At 43.2% G+C, this 21,825-nt stretch overlaps 1 protein-coding gene across 4 annotated transcripts in view; it reads right to left on the bottom strand.

Moving 5' to 3' along the window:
* trappc9 (trafficking protein particle complex subunit 9) overlaps window positions 1-21,825 on the bottom strand; it is a 1,144,460-nt gene that overhangs the window by 398,937 nt on the left and 723,698 nt on the right. The window lies entirely within an intron of this gene.

Genomic DNA, 21,825 nt, shown 5'->3' with positions numbered 1-21,825 from the left:
CTCTGTTTACAAAAGCATTTTGTTCCCCAATCACTCTGATTCACACTCTGTGCAGTAGCAAACATTGTCTATTTATATAGAGCTTATGACGCACCCAAGTTACAACTGCCAAGTCACAAGTGCCAAGTCAGCTTCCTGCTACAGTAATCAACATAAATAGAAATATAACAAATAAGCCAAGAGAAATGAGTATGCCTCCAAATGAGTGCATTTGGATCACACCAAGGTGGGGTGAGGCTCCACACCAAGGCAAGTGCCTTGGACTCTCAAGCAAAGGTAAGTGGACATAAAAATTTGGATAATTGCTCATTTACAGGGGGTCTTGGGGAGAGCATGGCCACTCCCCACCAATGGCAGGCCAGTGGATTTTTGACTACGTGGGTCAGATGGGTGCCAGAGATGTGCACATAATGGTGCAAGTGCCTGTTGTCCCCACTAACTCCAGTGCTGATGAGCATCGGCAAGTGCGATCCCAATGTAACTGCTGAGATTGTGGCCCAAGTATTTTCAAGGCCAGAATCTTCACAGGGAAGAAAGATAACAAGAAGGCATCAAATTGATTTTTATTTGACCTATTAACAGAGATAAAGATTCAATTTACTATTCTAATCACATTTATACTCTGGCATGCAAGGTACAAAGTCATTTATATAATCCAGTGAGTAATGCCTTATATGTTTACTAATTAAAACTACGGAATATGTAAATCCAACTAAAATGGGCACACTTTTCTTTCTCTCTCTAAAAACAATGGCAGCTCAAGGCACATAGTGCCTTCAAGCATCTTTAACTGATACGTTGGATAAGCTGGAAAAGCTGTGCACCTTTTTTGGGGGGGGGGGGTGCGGGAGGGGGGTGGTGGTGGACAGTCAGTTCTTGTTATTCAAAGTATATTCTCTGATCATTTTTAGGCTAGGTAGGTACAGAAGTACTGGACTATGAACCCAGAAGTTGTGAATTCAAATTTCATCATGCAAAACTATAACCAAAAAAATCTGTTTTTTGTTTATTCATTTGTGGGATGTGGGCGTCGCTGGCAAGGCCAGCATTTATTGCCCATCCATAATTGCCCTTGAACTGAGTGGCTTACTAGGTCATTTCAGAGGGCATTGCTGTAGGTCTGGAGTCACATGTAAGCCAGACTAAGTAAGGACAACAGATTACCTTCCCTAAAAGGACACTGGCGAACCAGATGGGTTTTTACAACAATGGTTTCATGGTCACCATTAGATTAGCTTTTAATTCCAGATTTATTAATTGAATTCAAATTTCATCATCTGCTGTGGAAGATTCAAACCCATGGCCCCGGAACATTAGCCTGGGCTCTGGATTACTGGTCCAGTGACTTTACCACTACACCACCACCTCCCCCAGTCACTTGCAGGACCTGGAAAATGACCACAAAAGCTAGCAAAATCCCAAATACTTCTTCAAGCAACGAAGCCTGCTTCCCCAAGTTGACATGGGTTACACTTGACTCTAGTTTCACAACATATCATTAACTCAATGCATGTCTGAAGTCGCTTAGCAAGCTACTCAGTTACAAAACAACTGCAACAAAACAGAACAATAAATATCAGGTCTATTTGGAAATGATTCTGGTATCAGTTAAGAACAAAATTCTAGCTATTCAAGCCTATTCGATCCTGTGAATTCCTCCTCAATAACATTTGGGTCCCAGATTGATGACCAATGAACCAATATACCCGTGAAATATAGCTGTACACAGTTGGTTGTGCTTGGCTTTGGGAATCCTCAATTTGATTCTGGACCTCATGAGGACACACAACTTCAGGTCAAACAATTTCAAGGAAACCTCCTGCTGATAACCATCTACTGTCTCTCTCTCCTCTTCACCACCACCCCTTCCCACACCCAACTGTTGAACGCCAATCAGAGGAAACACCAAAGGAAGAGAAGGCACACAATGTGCTCTAGATGGAGCATCTCCACCGTTAACATTACCACTGACTGATCTTGAAGTACATAACGGCCAGACTGGGCCTGCAAAAGGTGATGAAAGAACCAACACAAGAAAGTAAGCTGCTAGAACCATGCTTTGTGTGCCCATGTTAACAGTGGCGGAAGTGAGCACTGTACAGCCATTGTGAAGTCAAAGCAAGGACACCTTCCATCATGTACTCTGGCACTACAATTATGTTAAGTGGGACAGACTAAGAATAGATCTGGTCACCCAAAACTACACACCAGCAGCAGAATTTATACCACCATTTGTAACCACTTGGTCTAACACACACCTCCGTCAACATCAAATCACAAGCCAAACCAGGTATACTGGGGAGTATGGGAGCAGCAGTAGACATAAATTAGAATAAGGCATCAATAGTGAAGCCTATTTAAGCAGCAAGCTATAGGTAGAGCTAAATGGTGCCATTAAGATCAGAGCATCTTTACCACATCAAGTCGAGAATGATGGTGAATCATCAGGAAACTACAAAGAGGATAAGGCTCCATGAACATTCCCACTATTGCAGGGCCCAGCACAAATACGGAGAAAAGGTTCAAATTTTTGCAAGTATCTTTAGCCAAAAATGCCAAATGGAGAATCCAAAAATGCCGATTCATTTAGTTTCACATGGCATTAAGAAGTGATGCTGAAAAAGCTACTGGCCCTGATAACATCCTGGCTGTAATGTTGAACATTTGTGCACCAGAACCTGCCTCCTCCCAGCCAAACTATTCTTGCGCAGATCTGACAGTGTCATCTATCCAAGAATGTAGAAAGTTGTCGAGGCTCTGTTATGATCATCAAGTTCATGGTTAATATTAACATTTGTTTTTAGAGGTCACCTTTAGTTTTGGGGAAATTAAATTGGTATATGTAAGGTATTTGAAATTCTGGAATTCAAAGGGTTGCAGGACCACCCATGTTATTTTTGGTGTTATTTAAGATCTTTCTATGTGTACTTACAGAGTCAGAGTTAGAGGGATGAGAGTTATAAAACAACAGGTGGAAGCGTTTAGTTGGGGAACTGAAGCCCGTAAGTCTGAAGAGAATTTTTTTTTTTTTTAAAGAGATACAGCACTGAAACAGGCCCTTCGGCCCACCGAGTCTGTGCCGACCATCAACCACCCATTTATACTCATCTTACACTAATCCCATATTCCTACCACATCCCCACCTGTCCCTATATTTCCCTACCACCTACCTATACTAGGGGCAATTTATAATGGCCAATTTACCTACCAACCTGCAAGTCTTTTGGCAGTGGGAGGAAACCGGAGCACCCGGAGAAAACCCACGCAGACACAGGGAGAACTTGCAAACTCCACGCAGGCAGTACCCAGAATTGAACCCGGGTCGCTGGAGCTGTGAGGCTGCGGTGCTAACCACTGCGCCACTGTCTTTGTTAGCAGTATAAATTATTCATGTAGATATCAAAATCAAAGGGATGTTTTGGAGTTGGAGTTAATTAGCTTAAATTTCTATCTGGGACATCCCAGATGTATCACATTGCTATGGAGATAGATGATGCAGGGAGATTCCTTTTGGCCAGGTGTTTGTATCTGTAGAAAGTCAGTTGGTGTTTCAAAGCAGCTGGACACAGTAGCAAATGGCATTCAGGAGCCAAGGATGCTTTCTGATTTGAAGTCACTACACAAGTAATGTGGGTGCAGTCCATGCTCAGGCTGGGGAAAACCAGATTTGTGAGGTGTTGAAGGAGAGCTGGAGAGTTTGCCTAGCTGGATGCTCGAGGGAGAATCCCCAAGAAATCTCCCTGTATGAATTAGCTCCAGACTTTTTCACAGCCTTGACCTCGGACAGGTGAATGGCAGAAGAGGTAGGAACATGGACATCAAGGCAATGTTCAACCATGTACATTACCAAGGAACCCTAGCAAATCTGAGATTACTGGTGACCAATGGGAGAACTCTTGAATATGTGACACACAGGCATATTGTTGTGATTATTAAAGATCAATCGTCACAGCTGTAGTACACCACTGCAGAAGTTCTCCCGCAAGTATCCTCAACCCAATGATCTTGAGTTGCTCCAACACTGGACCTTTTGTTGGAGGAAAAGTCAGAGTGGGGCTGTTTGTTAGCAATTGCACACTGTTTAGCTCCATTTACAACTCCTCTAGTAATGAAGCAGCCTATGCCAACCGACACCAAATATCAGAAATCCATACTTGTCACTTTTTAATAGGAAAGCCAATTTGCAAGTTTCACCTGACTTGGCTATGTATGATTACCATGAGGAATGGCAATATTTAACAGCAATCTATCAATTACCACTGTTTGAACACCATCACCGGCATTGTAAAGGCTTACTGCAGGTAAAAGAGTCAAATGTTCCAGGTTTGCATCCTCTGGTACCACTGCACCAGGCCTGTGAGTTGTCAAAGTGTTGCTCAAATGTTTTGATTGGTGGATACTGAATGTTCATTATGAAAAGTACAGTAACCAGCTGAGGATGATCAAACACTCAGTTCACAGGCACTTTAAGTAATAAATGCATCTCAGGTTGTTAAAGGAAGTCAGGGAGGAAATAGCGGATGAGCTGAGGATCATCTTCAAATTCTCACTGGATATGGGTGAGATGCCAGAGGATTGGAGGTCTGCGAATGTTATACCAGGGTGCGAGGGATAGGCCAAATAATGACAGGCTGGTCAGTTTGACCTCGGTAGTGGGTAAATTATTAGAATCAATTCTGAGAGAGAGGATAAAGTGACACTTAAAAAGGCACGTATTAATCAGGGATAGTCAGCATGGATTTCTTAAGGGAAGGTCACGTCTCACTAACTTGATTGAGTTTTTTTGAGGACGTAACCGGGAGGATTGATAATAGTAGTGCAGTGGATGTGGTCTATATGGATGTTAGTAAGGCATTTGACAAGGTCCCACATGGCAGACTGGTCAGAAAAATGAAGGCCCATGCAATACAGGGGAATGTGGCAGGTTGCATTCAAATTCAGCTCAGTGACAGGAAACAAAGGGTAGTAGGTGACGGATGTTTTTGTGAATGGAAGGCAATTTCCAGTACTGTTCTACAGGGCTCAGTGTTGAGTCCCCTGCTGTTTGTGGTATATATTAATAATTTGGACTTAAATATGGGAGGCATGACTGGGAAATTTGCTGATGACACAAAAATTGGCCATGTAGTCGATCGTGAATACGATAGCCGTAGACTCCAGAATGATATAAATGATTTGGTTGAGTGGGCGGAAAAGTGGCAAATGGAATTCAATCCCGAGAAGTGTGAGGTAATGCATTTGGGGAGGGCAAACAAAACAAGGGAACACAAAATAAACGGAAGGATATTGAGAGGGGTAGAAGTGAGAGACCTTGGAGTGCATGTCCACAGATCCCTGAAGGTGGCAGGACAGGTAGAGTGGTGAAGAAGGCATATGGAATGTTTTCCTTTATTGGCTGAGGTACAGAATACAAAAGCAGAGATGTAATGCTAGAACTGTATAAAACACTGGTTTGGCCACAGCTGGAGTATTGTGTACAGTTCTGGTCACATTACAGGAAGGACATAAATGCTCTGGAGAAAGTACAGAGGAGATTTACAAGAATGTTGCCAGGGCTTGAACGTTGCAGCTATGAGGAAAGATTGGATCGGCTGGGCTGTTTTCCTTAGAACAGAGGAGGCTGAAGGGTGACATAATTGAGGTGTACAAAATTATGAGGGGCCTAGATTGATTAGATAGGAAGGACCTGTTTCCCCAAGCAGAGAGGTGAATTACCAAAGGCACAGATTTAAGGTGATTGGTAGAAGGATTAGAGGGGACATGGGGAAAAACTTTTTCACTTAGAGGGTGGTGGGTGTCTGGAATTCACTGCCAGGAATGGTGGCGGAGGCAGAAACCCTCAACTCATTGAAAAGGTGCCTGGACATGCACCTGAAGTGCTGTAACCTGTCAGGCTACAGACCAGGTGCTGGAAGGTGGCTAGTTTTTCCGGCTGGCGCAGACATGATCGGCTGAATGGCCTCCTTCTGTGCCATAATTTTTCTATGGTTCTAAATAAGTCAGCATTGGGGAGGAGGATGGTCAATGAATCAGGATTGGGAGCTTTGAAACAGTTTACTGTTGTCATTCAATAGGTTGGTCAGCTGTTGAGTAAGCACATTATTTGATAATACTGGCTAGTCCAAGTAGATTCAATAACAATAATAGCTTGCTGGCACTTTAAACAGCTAAGCAACACTTCAGCAACTAAGATGATGAGTAAACTATTATTGCTATTATTATAGAAAGACGACCATGAACAATCAGATGATTCTACACTCAGGCTTCTTAATTGTCTCAAAGGACTTCAAGCTGTCATTTTTTTGGTGGACCAATAAATACCCAATGGACATTTTAAAATTTCTCAACAGTCCAAGGACACAACGAACAAGACAGAACAACCAAAAATAATTTTTCATCCAGTTGCTCTAAGATTTTTATATTTTGTTGTGCAATTTCATGATACCATTTTCATGAAAATAAAAGCAATGTCTATTGATCTTTAATGCATATCAAAATTAAATTTTCTCAAAAGCATATGAATTAACCAGGTCTGACTGAATACTCAAGAGTGTATGGTGCTACCACATAGCATCAAGATCAAAAAGGTTAAAAAAGCAAATGGGATCCTGGGCTTCATTAAGAGAAGCATGGAATGCAAAAGCAAGAAAATTATGATGAACCTTTATAAACACTGGTTTGACCTCAACTGGAGTACTGTGCCCAATTCTGTGCACTGGACTTTAGGAAGGATGTGAAGGCTTTAGAGAGGGTGCAGAAAAGCTTTATGAGATGGTTTCCGGGATGAGTGACTTCAGTTATGTGGATAGTCTGGAGAAGCTGTGGCTGTTCTCCTTAGAGAAGAGAATATTGAGAGGAGAGTTGACAGAGATGTTCACATCATGAGGGGTCTGGACAGAGTAGACAGAGAGGAACTGTTCCCATTTGCAGAAGGGACGGGAACTAGAGGTCACCGATATAAGCTGAATGGCAAATGAAACAACGGCGACATGGGGATCTGGAATACACTGCCTGAGAGTGTGGTGGAGGCAGATTCAACCATGTCTTTCAAAAGGGAATTGGATAAGCGCCTGAAGAGAATAACATTTTTATGGCTACAGGGAAAGGGCTGGGAAGTGGGACTAGCTGATCTGCTCTTGCAGAGAGCCGGCACAGACACAACAGGCCGCATGGTCTCCTTCAGTGCTGTAACTATTCTATGATTCTATTCTATGATCTATATCAGAACCCTGATACTACACACAGACAAAATATATTTACTAAATATTGCTGAACAATTCAGACGGGATTCAAAACATAACAAACTCACTGCAAAACCAGAGACTTAGACTACACTGGAGCTACTTGCCCAGTTGGTGGGTCTGATCAAATTAGCACACACAATGAAATGGGCACAATGAGTGTTAAATTTGGGGATCAATGTCCTGCACCCCAAAGATACCTGAAGAACATCTAAAACCAAAATTTGGCAGCTACCTAAAATAAGTAGTGGATCCCTTACATGTGTAAATAAGGGGTCTAATGCCTGTTTTAGGCCTCCTCATAGAAATTGGGCAGAGATGATCAAGTCAGGCACAGGTCTGCCCGCTCAACTTTCTTTAGCGGTCACTGCTGAAAAGAAAGTTTAAAAAAATATATATTTTCAAAAACATTCCCATTAAGCAAGGGGAAGCATAAGTACTCCCCTGACTCCACAGTTGGTGTTGCTCACCACTCCATCCATTGTTTGTTTAAACCCCATTCCCGAAACTTGCCTTTCAGCCAGCAAGTCAAGGAGTCCCAAAATTTGTGGTTTTCAAATGTACAGAAACGGGACCAGTGTAAAACTGGAGTCACAGCCAGACATAACTACAGGACAAAGTGGAGTGACATCCTTGGAGGTTGAGATTCTAGATTTATATTACAATTTCTTAGCATTGGTGCAAAGCAGTTGTAGTGTAACTACACTTAAGATTTAACACAACCATCAATAGCAGCCAAAGAAATCAACTGCCATATCTAAATTACCAGGCATTTTAAGTGACAGTTGAAACTATTAGGTATATAAGTGTCACAAACTAATAAAAGGAACGGAGTTATGGTTCCTTTCAAGCTTCACTAAATAAAAGTCTGGCAACCAGTTGTACCAACTGCAGAACAGCAAGATCAATCTTCGTGGTTGCATGTTGCAAGCCAAGACTGATGATAACCCTTGGATGTTTGTCGCTAGTGGGACAGCACTCTATCAAATCTTGCTCAAGGTGCTTTGGAATGCTACACTATGGCAGGATAAGGAGGGGACGAAAAGCGTATCACTTTGCTTGTCAAGAAAGCAAGCAAGCTGTTGAGAGGTGCGTTTGTTTTGCCATAATACACTCAATTGAAGGAAGCTGCATTACGGTACCAGGGAGAGAGGCAAAGAGAAATCCAAACAGTATACTAGAACAGTCAACACTGCAGCTAAAATTGCATTACAGAATTACAGAAATTTACATCACAAAGAGGCCTGTCAGCCCATCATGTGTGTGGAAGCCAAAAACAGCTTTCCAGCCAAATCCCATTTTTCAGTTCTTGGGCCGTGGCCTTGTAGGCTACAGCACTTAAGGTGCATATCCAAGTACTTTTTAAATGCGATGAGGGTTTCTGCCTCTACCACCTATTCAGGCAGACCCCCACCATCCTCTGGGAGAAAAAATCTCTTCAACTCAACTCCCATCCTTCTATTGATTACTTTATCCATATTTATAACCATCCCTGGTTATTGATCTCTCACCTAAGGAAAATAGGTCCTTCCTATCCACTCTATTTTGGCCCTGATAATTCTATACACCTCAATTAAATCTCCCCTCAGCCTCCTCTATTCCAAAGAAAACTACCCCAGCCTATCCAATCTTTCCTCATAGCTAAAATTCTCCAGTCCTGGCAACATCCTCGTAAATCTCCTCTGTACCCCCTCTAGTGCAATCACAGCCTTCCTGTAATGCGGTAACCAGAACCATACGCAGTACTCTAGTTGTGGCCTAATTGGTGTTTTATACAATTCTAGCATAACCTCCCTGCTCATATTTAAGACCTCAACTAATAAATATCCTTCTGAACCATCTTATGCTCCTGGCCTGCTACTTTCAGGGATCTGTGGACATGTACACCAGGTGAATTAGAATTAGAACATTACAGCGCAGTACAGGCCCTTCGGCCCTCGATGTTGCGCCGACCTGTGAAACCATCTGACCTACACTATTCCATTTTCATCCATATGTCTATCCAATGACCACTTAAATGCCCTTAAAGTTGGCGAATCTACTACTGCTGCAGGCAGGGCGTTCCACGCCCTTACTACTCTCTGAGTAAAGAAACTACCTCTCACAGCTGTCCTATATCTATCAACCCTCAACTTGAAGCTATGTCCCCTCGTGTTTGCCATCACCATCCGAGGAAAAAGACGCTCACTATCCACCCTATCTAACCCTCTGATTATCTTATATGTCTCTATTAAGTCACCTCTCCTCCTCCTTCTCTCCAACGAAAACAACCTCAAGTCCCTCAGCCTTTCCTCGTAAGACCTTCCCTCCATACCAGGCAACATCCCAGTAAATCTCCTCTGCACCCTTTCCATAGCTTCCACATCCTTCCTATAATGCGGTGACCAGAACTGCACGCAATACTCCAGGTGCGGTCTCACCAGAGTTTTGTACAGCTGCAGCATGACCTTGTGGCTCCGAAACTCGATCCCCCTACTAATAAAAGCTAACACACCATATGCCTTCTTAACAGCCCTATTAACCTGGGTAGCAACCTTCAGGGATTTATGCACCTGGACACCAAGATCTCTCTGTTCATCTACACTACCAAGAATCTTCCCATTAGCCCAGTACTCTGCATTCCTGTTACTCCTTCCAAAGTGAATCACCTCACACTTTTCCGCATTAAACTCCATTTGCCATCTCTCAGCCCAGCTCTGCAGCCTATCTATGTCCCTCTGTACCCTACAACATCCTTCGGCACTATCCACAACTCCACCGACCTTAGTGTCATCTGCAAATTTACTAACCCACCCTTCTACACCCTCTTCCAGGTCATTTATAAAAATGACAAACAGCAGTGGCCCCAAAACAGATCCTTGCGGTACACCACTAGTAACTAAACTCCAGGATGAACATTTGCCATCAACCACCACCCTCTGTCTTCTTTCAGCTAGCCAATTTCTGATCCAAAGCTCTAAATCACCTTCAACCCCATACTTCCGTATTTTCTGCAATAGCCTACCGTGGGGAACCTTATCAAACGCCTTACTGAAATCCATATACACCACATCCACTGCTTTACCCTCATCCACCTGTTTGGTCACCTTCTCGAAAAACTCAATAAGGTTTGTGAGGCACGACCTACCCGTCACAAAACCGTGCTGACTATCTCTAATGAACTTATTCTTTTCAAGATGATTATAAATCCTGTCTCTTATAACCTTTTCCAACATTTTACCCACAACCGAAGTAAGGCTCACAGGTCTATAATTACCAGGGCTGTCTCTACTCCCCTTCTTGAACAAGGGGACAACATTTGCTATCCTCCAGTCTTCCGGCACTATTCCTGTCGACAATGACGACATAAAGATCAAGGACAAAGGCTCTGCAATCTCCTCCCTAGCTTCCCAGAGAATCCTAGGATAAATCCCATCTGGCCCAGGGGACTTATCTATTTTCACACTTTCCAAAATTGATAACACCTCCCCCTTGTGAACCTCAATCCCATCTAGCCTAATAGCCTGAATCTCAGTATTCTCAACAACATTTTCTTTCTCTACTGTAAATACTGACGCAAAATATTCATTTAACACTTCCCCTATCTCCTCTGATTCCACACACAACTTCCCACTACTATCCTTGATTGGCCCTAATCTAACTCTAGTCATTCTTTTATTCCTGATATACCTATAGAAAGCCTTAGGGTTTTCCCTGATCCTATCCACCAATGACTTCTCGTGTCCTCTCCTTGCTCTTCTTAGCTCTCCCTTTAGATCCTTCCTGGCTAGCTTGCAGCTCTCAAGCGCCCTAACTGAGCCTTCACGTCTCATCCTAACATAAGCCGCCTTCTTCCTCTTGACAAGTTAGAATTAGAATTAGGATTAGAACATTACAGCGCAGTACAGGCCCTTCGGCCCTCGATGTTGCGCCGACCATCTGACCTACACTATTCCATTTTCATCCATATGTCTATCCAATGACCACTTAAATGCCCTTAAAGTTGGCGAGTCTACTATAAAAGTGCTTCAACTTCTTTAGTAAACCACGGCTCCCTCGCTCGACAACTTCCTCCCTGCCTCACAGGTACATACTTATCAAGGACACACAGTAGCTGCTCCTTGAATAAGCTCCACATTTCGATTGTTCCCATCCCCTGCAGTTTCCTTCCCCATCCTACGCATCCTAAATCTTGCCTAATCGCATCATAATTTCCTTTCCCCCAGCTATAATTCTTGCCCTGCGGTATATACCTGTCCCTGCCCATCGCTAAGGTAAACCTAACCGAATTGTGATCACTATCACCAAAGTGCTCACCTACATCTAAATCTGACACCTGGTCGGGTTCATTACCCAGTACCAAATCCAATGTGGCATCGCCCCTGGTTGGCCTGTCTACATACTGTGTCAGAAAACCCTCCTGCACACACTGGACAAAAACTGACCCATCTACACCTTTACACTTCGCAATATCCTACCATTTATATTGCATTCCCTTACCTTGTTTGCCCTTCCTAATGCGTTACCTGACAGTTAGCCAGACTGAAATCTACTTGACACGTTACTGCCCAGCTGACCAGTCCATTGACATCTTCTTGCAATCAACAGCTTTCTTCCTCAGTATCAACCACGTGGCCAATTCTTGTATCATGTGCAAACTTCTTAATCGTACCCCCTACGTATACGTCAAAATCATTGATATATACCATGAAAGGCAAGAGACCTAATACTGAGCCCTGCACAACCACACTGGGAACAGCCTAACGGCCACAAAAACACCCAACCATTTCTTTTTGCTTCATGACACAGAGCCAATTTTGGATCCATCATGCCACTTTCCCCTAGATCCCAAGAGCTTTTACTTTTCTGAATAGTCTGCCATGTGGGACCTGTCAAATGTTTTGCAAAAGTCTACAAAGATTACATCAACCTTGCTATCCTCATCGAACATCCTGGTTACCTCAAAAAAGTTCAATCAAGTTAGTCAGAAACAACCTTCCCTTAACAAATCCATGCTGACTGTCCTTGATTAATCATCTTCTCTAAATGACAATTAGTACACTGCCTTCGAATTTTTCCCAATAATTCTCCCACCACCAAGGTTGGGCTGACTGATCTGGAATTACTCGGTCTACACCTTTCTCCCTTTATAAACAACAGTACAACATTAGCAGTCCTCCAGCACCATGCCTGTAGCCAGAGAGGATTGGAAGATGACGGTGAGAGCTTCTGCTGTTGCCTCTCTTGCTTTTCTTAACAGCCTGGGATGCATTTCATCTGGGCCTGGCGATTTATCTACTTCCAAAGATGTTAAACCCCTAAATATTCCCTCATTCACGACCATTATCCCATCCAATATTTCACACTCCTTAACTACCGTGTTTGCATCATCCCCCTCTTTTGTGAAGACAGATGCAAAGTATTCATCAAGAACCATACCCACCTCTTTTGCCTCCACACATTTGTTATCTTTTTGGTCTCCAATCAGCCCTACCCTTTTCTTAGATATTCTCTTGCTCTTTATATATGCATAAAACCTATTTGGGTTTTCTTTGATTTTACTTGCCAATATATTTTCATACCCTCTCTTTGCTCTCCTAATTTCACTCCTGCACTTCCTGTATTCCTCTAGGCTTTCTGCTTTACACTCTCGTTATCCTGACATAAGCTTCCCTGTTTTGCCTTATCCTACCCTGCATGCGCCTTGACATCCAGGGGAAGAAATAGCAGGACATTTAGAAAAACATAATGCAATCAAATAGAGTCAACATGGTTTCATGAAAGGGAAATCACGTTTGACAAATTTGTTAGAGTTCTTAGAGGATATAACAAGCAGAGTGGATAAAGGGGAACCAGTAGATGTAGTGTATTTGGATTTTCAGAAGGCATTTGATAAGGTGCCACATAAAAGGTTATTGCACAAAATAAGAGCTCAGGGTATTGGGGGTAATGTGTTGGCATGGATTGAGGACCGGCTAACACACAGAAGGCAGAGATTCGGGATCAATGGGTCTTTTTCAGGGTGGAAAGCTGTAACTAGTGGGGTGCCACAAGGATTGGTCCTAGGGCCTCAACTATTTACTATCTATATCAATGACTTAGAGGAAGGGACAGAGTGTAGTGTATCCAAATTTGCTGACAATACAAAAATAGGTAGGAAGGCATGTTGTGATAAGGACACAAAGAATCTGCAAAGGGATATAGATAGGTCAAAGTGAGTGGGCAAAAACTTGGCAGATGGTGTTCAATGTGGGAAAGTGTGAGGTAGGAATAACTTTGGTAGGAATAAAAAGGCAGATTATTATTTAGAAGGAGAAAGACTGCAAAATACTGCAGTACAGAGGGATCTGGGTGTTCTTGTGCATGAAACACAAAAGTTTGGCATGCAGGTGCAGCAAGTAATTAGGAAGGCAAATGGAATTTTGGCCTTTATTGCCAGGGGGTTAGAGTTTAGAAATAGGGAAGTCTTGTTACAACTGTACAGGGTGTTGGTGAGACCACACCTGGGAGTACTGTGTACAGTTTTGGTCTCCGTATTTAAAGAAGGATATACTAGCATTGGAGGCATTTCAGAAAAGGTTCACTAGGCTGATTCCTAGGATGAAGGGGTTGTCTTATCAAGAACGGTTAAACAGGTTAGGCCTTTATTTATTGGAGTTTAGAAGAAGGAGAGGTGATCTTATAGAAACATATAAAATCTCAAGGGGGCTCGACAGGGTAGATGTTAAGAAGCTGTTTCCACTAGTGGGGGAATCTCAAACTAGGGGATATAGTTACAGAATAAGGGGGCACACATTTATAACTGAGATGCGAAGGAATTTCCTCTCTCAGAGGGTGGTGAATCTCTGGAATTCTCTGCCTCAGACAGTTGTGGAGGCTAGGTCACTAAATGTATTTAAGGAGGAGGTAGATAGATTTTTGAAATCTCGGGGAGTTGAGGGTTAGGCGGATCAGGTCCGAAAGAGGAATTGAGGCCTGGGACATATCAGCCATGATCTTATTGAATGGCGGGGCAGCCTTGAGGGGCTGAATGGCCTATTCCTGCTCCTATTTCTTATGTTCTTTGACTGGGGGTCTATAGTACACTCTCATCAGTGTAATGACAATATTCCAGCAATAGTACTGAAGATCTGTGCTCCAGAAATTGCTGCGCCCCTAGCCAAGCTGTTCCAGTACAGCTACAACACTGGCATCTACCCGACAATGTGGAAAATTGCCCAGGTATGTCCTGTACACAAAAAGCAGGACAAGTCTAACCCGGCCAATTACCGCCCTATCAGCCTACTCTCAATCATCAGTAAAGTGATGGAAGGTGTCATCAACAGTGCCATAAAGCGGCACTTGCTTAGCAATAACCTGCTCAGTGATGCTCAGTTTGGGTTCCGCCAAGGCCACTCAGCTCCTGACCTCATTACAGCCTTGGTTCAAACATGGACAAAAGAGCTGAACTCAAGAGGTGAGGTGAGAGTGACTGCCCTTGACATCAAGGCAGCATTTGACCGAGTATGGCATCAAGGAGCCCTAGCAAAACTGAGGTCAATGGGAATCAGGGAGAAAACCCTCCGCTGGCTGGAGTCATACCTAGCGCAAAGGAAGATGGTTGTGGTTGTTGGAGGTCAATCATCTGAGCTCCAGGACATCACTGCAGGAGTTCCTCTGGGTAGTGACCTAGGTCCAACTATCTTCAGCTGCTTCATCAATGACCTTCCTTCAATCATGAGGTCAGAAGTGGGGATATTCACTGATGATTGCACAATGTTCAGCACCATTCATGACTCCTCAGATACTGAAGCAGTCCGTGTAGAAATGCAGCAAGACCTGGACAATATCCAGGCTTGGGCTGATAAGTGGCAAGTAACATTCGCGCCACACAAGTGCCAGGCAATGACCATCTCCAACAAGAGAGAATCTAACCATCTCCTCTTGACATTCAACAGCATTACCATCGCTGAATCACCCACTATCAACATCCTACGGGCTACCATTGACCAGAAACTGAACTGGAGTAGCCATATAAATACCGTGGTTACAAGAGCAGGTCAGAGGCTAGGAATCCTGAGGTGAGTAACTCACCTCCTGACTCCCCAAAGCCTGTCCACTATCTACAAGGCACAAGTCAGGAGTGTGATGGAATATTCTCCACTTGGCTGGATGGGTGCAGCTCCAACAACACTCAAGAAGCTCGACACCATCCAGGACAAAGCAGCCTGCTTGATTGGCACCCCATCTACAAACATTCACTCCCTCCACCACCGACACACAGTGGCAGCAGTGTGTACCAATAAGATGCACTGCAGCAATGCACCAAGGCTCCTTAGACAGCACCTTCCAAACCCGCGACCTCTACCAACTAGAAGGACAAGGGCAGCAAATGCATGGGAACACCACCACCTGCAAGCTCCCCTCCAAGTCACACACCATCCTGACTTGGAACTATATCGCCGTTCCTTCACTGTCGCTGGGTCCAAATCCTGGAACTCCCTTCCTAACAGCACTGTGGGTCTACCTACCCCAAATGGGCTGCAGCGGTTCAAGAAGGCAGCTCACCACCACCTTCTCAAGGGCAATTAGGGATGGGCAATAAATGCTGGCCTGGCCAGCGACGCCCACATCCCATGAATGAATTTTTTTTTAAATTGCTCCTTTTCTTCAGTTCAACCCATATGGCTTCATTTAATGATCATCGAGCATATCATTTTTCCTCACAGCTATAATTGTTTCTTTAATCAATATTCCGACCCTCCTTTTTTAACTCCTTCGCTATCTTGTCGGGAAAACCCTGTAACCAGGAATGTGGAGCCGCCATTCCTACACGTCTTTACTTTTCAATAACAGCTATGATGTCATACTTCCAAGAGTCTATCTGTGCCCTCAGCTCATTCACTAGACTCCTTGCATTGAAGCATATACCATTAAGCACAGCCAATCTTATTTGCCATCTATTTTCTCGCTTTATTTCCTCTGCATTCCACACGCTTACTAAATTCCTGCGTTCCATTTCTAGCTTTGCTTATTCCATTCTGTAACTACACTCACATTACCATCCCCTTGCCAAACTGGTTTATATCCTCCCTAAGAGCACCAGCAAACCTCTCTGTGATGATATTGGTCCCGGTATTGTTGAGGTGCAACCTGTCTGGCTTGTACAGGTCTCACCTCCCCCAGAACTGGTCCCAATGCCCCAGGAATCTAAAGCACACCCTCCTGCACCATCCCTTCAGTCAGACAATCATCTGCACTCTCCTATTTTTGTATTCACTAGCTCAAATAAAACCCACATATCACCCAACATGGGGCTCAAACTCCCGCTCCTGAGATTAACTCTACCGAGCTAGCCGGCATCACATTTATAAAATGTACGAAAATAAGGAAAATCTGAGCAAATCTGCTAAAAAGGGTAACCATTGTACATATTAGTGAGCATCCACATGGTCAACATACATACTAGGGTACAGATTTTTTTCAATTCTAATTGCATGCTGCATCATTGTTCTTTTTGTTTTCATAAAAGCCAGCAATGGCTGCTTTTTAAGGTCCACAATCCTGTTCCATTAGGAGAGTTACTGCTGTGGCGAGGCACAATACCTATGACAAATTTCAAAAATGTCTACAGTTCTCACATGTAGTGCAATTTACTGCATGAAAGTACCACAATTATGCTGATTTTTGAAAAGATCTGAAAAATACCAAATCACTTGCCAGAACTAATGATTTATTTCTAGCACCCATGTGTGGTGAAAGCTGCAAATTCATCTTTTAAAAGGTAACAAAGACATATTTTAAGATTTTAATATTTGATGGAAGCAGACAATTGGATGCTGATTTTCTCCATCTTAATGTTATTGTAGACAACTTATTTATATAATAATGCAGCCTCAAAACAGTTTGATTGTAGTTGTTACTTAAAACAGTGACAAAAATGATTTCAATGGATGAAATGACAGTTTTAATTTTTTTTCTAAACTGGTTTCTAAAACCACAAGAATATTGATAATTTAACAACAAAATACTTGGTATTAGCGTGCTGCATTTTCAAATGTAAAGTACTCCTTAGTGGAGCATAAGGATTTATTTTTGTGAGATCAGGAGAGTGAAATTGGTCTATGCCAGTCGAGTACAATAGGCTTGCAGCAAATCAGTAGCTGATTTTTCACCTCATCCGATCTTCTTTCTACTGAAATTCACAGAATGATAGTTCAGACTCGTTTCCTAGTCTCACTGTCACTTTTACATGGTTTGAAATTAAATATGCTATCATTTTCCAACTCAATGGAAAATAAAAATTGTCTCAGTCTCTGACAGGATACCAATTTGCTATGAGTCTGTTTCGCGCTGCTAGTTTAGACTAATTTCATCCCTTCGGAAGTGGAGTAGAACCATAGCTGTTTTTAGCAAATGGGTGGTAGAGTGAGTTAAAACACTTGGAACTTAAGTTCACATTCAGTCCAGACAAGAGTTGGTCTCATTTCTGTAATGTCTGCTAAGGATTACCAAGTGTAATGTATTTGGAGAGGGTTCAGTCTTTCTCTCAATGGGCATAAGACAACAGTACAAAATCTTCTCAGAATCGGCCCTAATTGGCCAAGATAAGTCTCTGAAAACAGATAGTTTGGGAATTGAAAATGTAGTATTGGCACATCACATGGTTCCAAAAGACACATGCCTGAGGCAACATCGGTGAAACACTGTATCAAAACTGTTACATTATGTGCCTGAGGGTCCTTGATGAATTTGCCAATTGCAGAGAAACAGTGCTTCATTAAATGGACTAAGATAAGTTATTTGAAGATTGCAACAAAATCTTTGCACACAAATAAAAATATCAAAGATATCCTTAACAAGATATAAATCTGGAATATCTCTGGACTTTCAACAGAGCTGTTCCATTCATTGCTTTGCCAAAGTTGTCTCTCATAACTTCAATAGAGTTATTGGATGGGATTTTATACCGGCAACGGGGGGAATCCCGCCGTGGGCCTCTGTCCGACCCCCATTAGAAGTTCACGGCTGACAACCAATTAACCACCCGCCGTCGGGTATGCCGTCTCTTTAAGGGATGAGCTCCAGCCTCCAGAGCTGCTGGCCAATCGGAAGGCGGCAGCTCTGCAGTATCAGCAGCGCCACGGGGAGTGTTGGCCACTGCTGGTACTGTGGGAGGCCTGCAGTGGGCAGGACCCCAGGACACAACTGGGGTTCAGGTCGCTGAGGCCAGTCAGGCAGGCCCCAGCGAGGGGGTGGGGGAGGGGGTTGGTGAGACTTGTCCCTGGGGTGACCATCACCAACAGGCGGGCCTCCTGAGCCATGGATTGCCCCTACAGGAGGGACTGCCCCCAACCCCACTAGGAGGCCACCAAGTCTCATCTGGCAGTGTCTCCTTGTGTTGACAGGCCCCACAGACCTCAGTAAAATCGGAGCGGAGGCGGAAAGCCACTTAAGGGCCTCAACGTCTGGGGCGGGAAGGCTGTCCTCAACCTTCCCTGCCCCAGACAAAATGGCATGGAGCCAGGACAACATCAAGCTTGCTACCTGACGTCACCCCTCACCATTTTGTGTGCCCACCCCGCCTCCTGCCTATAGAGTCATAATAGCACATAATGAGGCCATTTGGCCCATCAAGTTCATGCTGGCTCTCTGTAGTGCAATCCAGCCAGTCCTATTCCCCCTCTCTAGCCCTGTAGCCCTGCAAGTTTAGCTCCCTCAAGTGGCCATCCAATTTCCTTTTGAAATCAATCATCTCCGCTTCCACCACCCTCATAGGCAGCAGGCTCCAAGTCATTACCACTCACTGCATAAAAAAGTTCTTCCTCATACGTCCCTGCATCTCTGGCCCAAAATCTTAAATCTCTGTCCCTTAGTCTTTGTACCATCAGCTAATGGGAACAGCTTTTCTTCGTCTACCTTATCTAACCTGTCATGTTCTTGTACACCTCGAGTGAATCTCCTCTCAATCTCCTTTGCTCTAAGGAGCACACTCCCAGCTTCTCCAACCTAACCTTGTAGCTAGAATCTTTAATTCCAGGAACTATTCTGGGAAATCTCCTCTGTCCCTCTCGAGGATCCTCACATCTTTCCTAAAGTGCGGTGAACAGAACAGGAAGCAATACTCTAGTTGTGGCCTAACCACAGCTTTCTCTAGGTTCAGCATAATTTCCCTCCTTTTGTACTCAATACTTTTATTTATAAAGTCCAAGATCCCATATGCTCTGCTAATTACTCTCTTACTATTCCCTGCGACCTTCAAAGATCTATGGAGATGAACCCACAGGTCCTCTGTCCCTGCACACTCTTTAGAACTGTGCCATTAAGTCTATATTGCCTCTCCCTATGCCTTCTGCCAAAATGCATCACCTCCCGCTTCTCTGTATTAAATTCCATCTGCCACTTGTCTGGCCCTTCTGCTAGCCTTTGCCCTATTGCAGTCGATTTCCAGAGGAAATAGTTGCTCTTTATCTCGGCTATCAACTCCTTTGATCATCTTAAACATCTCAATTAGGTTACCCCTTAATGCTCAACAGTATACAAGTCTAATCTATGAAAGTTGTACTATAATTTAACCCTTTCAGCCGTGGTATCATTCTGGTGAATCCACTGCATCGCCTCCAAGGCCAATAAGATGCAAAGAACATTACTCTAAATAGGGTCCAATCAGAGCTTGATATAACTAAAATAAAAACACAAACTTCTGGAAGCACTCAGGTCAGGAGGTATGGAAACAGAAAAACAAAGCCAACATTCGAGGTCAATGAACTTTCATGAGAACTGAGATATAACTAATATAACTTCCATTGTTTTGTATTCCTGGCCAACATTCTGTTAGAGTTTTAAATTATTTTTGTATGTGTCCACTAGCTTTTAATCATTTCTGCACTTAGACCCCTAACTCCCTCTGCTCCTTCACAGCTCCTAACTTATCACTTAGACAATGGCCAGATCTATCTATCTTGGCTCCAAAGTGGATGACCTCACACTAAACCCTTATCTACCATAGATCTTCCCACTCACTAAATCCATCAACATCCCTTGGCAACTTTTTGCTTTCATCGATACTATTTACTGTGCAACTTAACTTAGTGTCAGCAGCAAACTTGGATATATGGCTTTCTGTTCTGTTATGACCAGGTGAGAAAGGTGTCTAGGGCTCCCTCTCAGCCTTCACCTTTTCTTACCGTAACAGGGTTTAATTTTAAACACATCGTGTTTTTAGCTCCCCCTTGGTGAATCCTTGTTCACTACTTTCCAATTATAAGGCAAAGAAACCAGCACAAACAGGTTTTCTTAGGTTTAAAGAAGAAAGGTTGAAAATTATTAAACTTAAACTCCAATTTGGTTGACGCCTATGGATACACGACGCGCCCATGCTAGCATGCATACACAATGCACACATGCAAATAGAGACATAAATGAAAAGAAAAATAAAGTGGAAAAGTTTGAGGCATTATCTGAAGAGTTTTTGTTATGGTTCTTCGAGCTCACTGTAGGGTCCTTGATCGTAGGTAGTTCTTGCTTTTCATTGGGGCCCAGTATTCTTCTTAAACCTTGTTCACTGGAGGAGACTTTTCTCTCTTGGGGTTCATGTATCTTCAGTGGATTCAGAGACTTGTGAGAAAGAGATGGGAAGACAGGAGAGATATTCTCAGTCCAGGAGCAGACAGTCTTTCTAAGTTCAAACTCTGTGGCCAGTTCAAAAGAAAACCCTGGAACAGCCAGTTAGTCATGTGACCAGCTGGTCTAACCAGTCCTGGTGCTTGTGGATCGTATCCTCCTTAGCAGGCCCTGGAATGCGCTTCCTCACCTTCGATGTCTTTTAGTATGTAATTTTTTTTTCCAGCCACAGCTAATCTGTTTAACAAGTCATTTCCACACTCCAGCGACAGCTAAATATCAATGTTCATGACAAAATTCAAGTGCCTCATTCTTGACAGGTGGGGGCCTAGCATGACAATCCCTTTATCTAAGTCAGTTATAAATATAGTGAAAATCTGAGGCCCCAGTACAGGTCCTTGGGAGGCACCACTCATCACATCCTGTCAATTGGAGGAAAAAATCATCCTTTCTACCCCTCCTCTATATTGGAAAAAGAAAGTTGACTTACAGGTTTACTTTTCTCCTCTAACTTGCATCTTGATCTCGGTACAGAAACTTTCTCCATTACTCCATTCTGGTTGAATATTGGGTTGGATTTTGTGGTAGAAATAACAGTGAGGCTAATAGCGTTCGCATTAGTAACATGGAACTCACACAGCAACTTCCCGCAACCGCACATGCGCAGTTAAATGCGTAAATCCGGGAGTTGCTGTTTGAGTTGCTTTGCTTCTCCAAAAGCTGCGCAAGAATGGTATCTTACCAAGCGACCCGGTACAGGAATGGCGTGACGTTGCTGTGCTTACCCAATCGATGCACACTAAACTTTCTCGAAAAAGATGGGGATGTCCACTCCAACGCAAGTAAATTTTCGATGGTACGATACATCATACTTACTGTCAAACAACTTCTGGCACAGAATATGAAATTTTAGAAGTGTGAAATCTCATTTCTTCAGATTTTAATTATTGTTGGAGAGCTAAAAAAAAAGTTTAAATAATTTTTTAAAACTTTCTTTGTCTCA

This window comes from Heterodontus francisci, chromosome 5 (assembly GCF_036365525.1).
Source record: "Heterodontus francisci isolate sHetFra1 chromosome 5, sHetFra1.hap1, whole genome shotgun sequence".
NCBI classification, from domain to species: Eukaryota; Metazoa; Chordata; class Chondrichthyes; order Heterodontiformes; family Heterodontidae; genus Heterodontus; species Heterodontus francisci.
This window is presented reverse-complemented; position numbering and strand designations above follow the sequence as displayed.